Raw genomic sequence first — 5043 nt, 5'->3', positions numbered from 1 at the left:
TCGCCTCCCCCCCCCCTATGGGAGCATTAGAAAGTAAATGACAATCCAACTATTCGTTGTTAATAGAGTAGCCAAAGATCTATCGGTGGGCGGTGTTGCCTTCCCTCCGGTCTATATTACCTCTAACTTGGGTATGGCTATTACAGTTGATCGTCGAGTAGCTTTGGGCGAAATTTAACAATAAAACATAAACTGTTACTTTTTAAATGATGTTAGCCATCCTTAACTTTGAAATGATAGACAACTAGTCAATAGTACCCACCACCAACTCGACAAAATTAGAAAATCGACAGTTTTAGTGTCTCCGATAATACCTAATAATTTCAAGAGTTTCGTGGTGATCAGAGCTCGGAAAGTTCACTTTCATCATGGACAGATACAAGCCATTTTACAGTGTAGATTGATTAAAATGTTTAATACATGTAATATTTCCATATTTATATTATTTATCATTGTCAGCTTAGCATAAGAATTTGGGGCTAACTGAAGCTCCTAAGCCTCACGATATACTAGATTAAAGGCAGGTTACGCTAGCAGCGTGGGTGTACAGCTCTATGCGTTCTAATCTTTATAATTTTTTGTTTTATAGCTTTCCATATACCTCGTTGACGCGGTATTAATTACTGGATTAATTTTTAGTTCTCATGCATGTACTTTACTTTAATCAGAAATTTTTAATATCTCGAATAGTAGGCTAGTGCCAAAAGATTCGAACTTGGCTAAATGTTACTCCTCTTTAAAAAAAAAAAAATTAAAAATTATACAAATTGTCCCAATAGGCCTATTATCTTATATCAGTGGTGGGAAAAGATTTTGAAAGTCTGATAAATGATTATTTGCAAAGTAATTTTACAAAATTTAAAAGTTTACTAAACGATCAATATGGTTTCACTAAGATAAAATCTCGCTTTACTTATCTTTTCACATTCTTTGAAGAGATCACTGCTTATTTAAATGAGAGTATAGTGTATCTGGATTTTCAAAAGGCATTTGACAATGTGCCACATAAAAGGCTTATTCAAAAGTTATCTCTGTTGATGTGGTAGATAGGTTGGCTCATTGGATAGAAAAATGGCTGGATGGAAGAAATTAGTGTTGTTATTAATGGAATGCAGTCAAGCTTGATTCATGTTACAAGTGGAGTACCTCAGGGTTCAGTGTTAGTACCTTTGCCCCTTTTAAATTACATCAGCGACATAGATGAACGAATGGCCAATCAATTTTTTAAATCCTCTAACGATAATAAAGTTTTGGGTGTTGCTAGTTGTGAGGATGCTACAGCTTTACAAAAGGATTTGGACTGTTTGGCGAGTTAAGCAAACAAATGACAGATGGTTTTAACTATAATAAATTCAAGATAATGTATGTGGGATATCACAATTTAAATTATGAGTATAATTTTATGGGAATAACCCTAACAGTGTTATGGAAGAAAAAGATCTTGGTGTTCTGGTTGACCAATCTCTTAAGCCATCCAAGCAATGTGCTGTTGCTAGTGGCAGGGCAAATAAGATTTGAGGTTGTATCTTCATAAATATTGAATACAAGTCTAAAGAGATTATAATGTCATTGTATATATCACTGGTTAGACCATATTTGGAGTACTGTGACCAGTCTTGGGTTCCTTACTTTATGAAGTTCGTAAATTGTTGGGAAAGGTACAGAGGAGGGTCAGTAGGATGGAAAGGTTATGATATAAGGATATATTACGATCTATGAAATTTTTTTCTCTTGAAAAAAAAAAGAAGAGTTAGAGAACATCCGATTGAGGTGTTTAAGTTCAAGGAAATTTATATCCGATTGAGGCGATTAAGAAGTTGATAATACTGATGCACCATTTTTTATCATATTTAATGGTAAGACTAGGGGGACACAAATATAAATTTTGACTGGGCAGTAGTCATCTTAGGCCAAAACAGCTTTATTGTTCTAACAGGGCAGTTGATCTTTGGAATGGGTTGCTTTAAGATGTGGTAAATGCAGTAAATTTAAGGGTGTTTAAGGGAAGACTTGATAAACATTTAAATGATAAGGGATGACTTTGAGTGTTCTATTACCAGTGGCATAGCAGCTCATAGTAAGGCTCCTTTTTTTTTTTTTAAAGTACAAACTTTTAGCTCGTAGCCCTGTCTTATCTTGACCAAACTTGAGATCAAATTACAGTTTTAGACTCGGGAAGTCAAACCCTTTCGATTGATGTATCTGACCATGCCCAACAGATTAATTTACTCTAATCCTGCCTAAATGAATTTCAAGTGCTGCGGCTATTGAGGATTCCCTCTTGTTTTTAGTAGTATAGTAGATGGGATGGCCTAGATGGTTAAAGAGATCCCTTGTTGTCCTTAAATTATATGTACATGTAATTGAACTTCAGATTCAAATTGAAAATGCAAGCAGCTTGTTTCACTTTACTTAAATTAGTATAAAAAACGTATTTTGAAAAAATTATCAATGATAATTTATACATAAATAGCAGTAAATTTGGTTACTTCTAAGTAAAAACATTTATGCATTTAACTGTAGAGTGTAAAATATATTTTAAATGTAATAATATCTAGCTTTCTTTAAACTACTAATGTAGTACTCATGACAAGTTACTTTAACAGTTTGCAATTAATATTTGCAAATAATGCTTTTGTAGTTTGGATAATAAGTATAATGAAGGTTAAAAAATTACACTAAAACCCACTTTTATTTAAAAGGAAAAAAAATCAATTAACTTTTGAAACACCTGATTAGTTTTTAGGAACTTCACAATAAATACAACTTCTAAATAGGTCTTTTTTGTCTTAGGAAATTGATTTTCTGTTTTAAAAATTTCAGCTTAAGTTTCTTCTTTGTTGGCAAGACATTTAAGTTGATAAATATAAATGATTATTAACACAAGTATTATTCATATTTTAACATTATTTCAACTTTTAATAATCTACAATGAACAGAACTGTTTACATTGTGGTTATATTGCAGTTTTGTGTATGTGGTTTTGGTAGCATTGAAAACAGGCCTCACAGACAGAAAACTGATGACTGAAACAAGTGTTTTATGTAGCAAGAAAGGAATACATAAACTAACATTACATAATATCTACCGAAAAAAAATCACCCTTTCTAAGGAGTTTATGTATAGTACTAGTTGAAAAAAAAAAACAACGAAGACAAGTAGTCACTAACATTTTAATTTTCTGACATGAGAGTGACAAGGAAAAATTATCACAACAAAAAAAATAAGTGGTAATAGGGTCATAATATATATGTAACAACCAAAATATCGCAGTGAAAAATAACTACAATACATATACAATTCTAAAACTGATAATAGGTTAAAGAAGATGTTACAAAAAACAACAGACACCTAAGAAAAAGTAGCAGGCTCATCAATCATTTTTCAAGCTACCATATCTCATACATACAGTTAATCTTTTATGAGTATCAATCAGTATACAAGTCCTACTTGTATTTGCTATAACTTGGGTGATTTTGTTTTTCAAAAAGTATTATAAATATGGAAACATTCATACAGTAAAAAGAATAAAAAAAAGGACTTTATACTGCTTAAGTTTAGAACAAATGGGATTAATACATGGACACGTGCACACATTTCATAAACATTAATTAATACTATGTGGAAAAAAAATAGCACAAACAAAAAAAATCAATATTTGTTAAATTATATTCTACCAAACTAGATAATATGATAAAATATGAAATTAGGAATGTGAAGCTCAAACTAAGAAATGGAAATAAAACAGCATCAAACCTTAACTTTGGAGGTTTAACAAACACAATTGCTTGAACAACACAATAATCACTAAAAATACACTATATTTCTTTATCACTGATAAACCACGTTTTAATTTCAGTAATGTTCGTAATTCGGAGAGGAATAATTTTTTTTTCTTCTTTAAAGTACAAAGAATATTTAAAACTGGGTGGCCTTTATATACAGTTCTCTTTTTTTTTTTTAGATGAGCATTTTATTTCAATATTGTTGAAAAACTGTATTCCTTATTTTAGTAGTATAAAATGGACTATTCCATTTTATGACAAATAAACAGGAGATTGTCCATACCCCCAATGATTGGCATTTACAGGATTTCCCAAAACATGTACTTCTCATTTCTTTTTTCTCTTGTTATTCACCGGGGTAATTACTTATGGCAGGAAACATTGAATTCTAAATGAATTTGGTTCCAAAGAGCTATCAAAATATTTCTTAAGCTTAAGCAAAAAGAAATCATTTCACAAATACAACAACAACAAAAAAAAAAAAAAGAACTTCATCGAATCATTTTAATTCCATCTTGAACCAAATCTAATAGTCACTTTTAACATAAACAGGAATAACATTTTTCATTGTAACTCTTACAATACAGCTTTCTTTATGACCAGACACAATGGAGATTCATGCACTAAAAACAAAGGCTTCAAAACTGGCAGAAAAGGACGGTATACAAATATGTTTATGCGTGAAGATATTGTTCTTGTAATCTTTATATATATGTTTCTAACACTACCTTTTAAATCTAATGATGCTACAAATTTGCACATTTTTTTAAGTTATGTTTTTAATAGACAGTCATAGTTTAACTTGTCTTTACTTTAACACTTTTTTTCTGGTATTTGGGATAATTTACTGTCATAGTCCTAATTTTTTCTACTAATTTTACAAAGAATATTTATAAAACTGAGATTTTCACTTTTTAATTTTTTTATGTATTTTAGCATTTTGGTAGTAATTACCATTTTCATGGTATGCTAAAATACGTCTACTTATAAATTTTGTGGTTGTATTACCTCAAGTCCTCATTCCTGAAAATAAACAACTTACATTTGAATTCTAACACTGTCCTAGTTTCACAGCATATCTCGCATTGATTTTAAGGCTCAATGGTCTTTCGTTCAAAGTGCATATTTAAAAATAATATTGGCTTTTATACCATACAATCCTAAGAGAAAAGTGTGTCTAGATTTAGCAGCTAACTAAGTTTTCAAGGATATATGAAAAACAAAACTGTCCTACAAAAAAAAAAAAAAAAAAAAAAAA

The sequence above is a fragment of the Limulus polyphemus genome, unplaced genomic scaffold (genome assembly GCF_000517525.1).
Source record: "Limulus polyphemus unplaced genomic scaffold, Limulus_polyphemus-2.1.2 Scaffold70, whole genome shotgun sequence".
Classification (NCBI taxonomy): Eukaryota; Metazoa; Arthropoda; class Merostomata; order Xiphosura; family Limulidae; genus Limulus; species Limulus polyphemus.
This window is presented reverse-complemented; position numbering follows the sequence as displayed.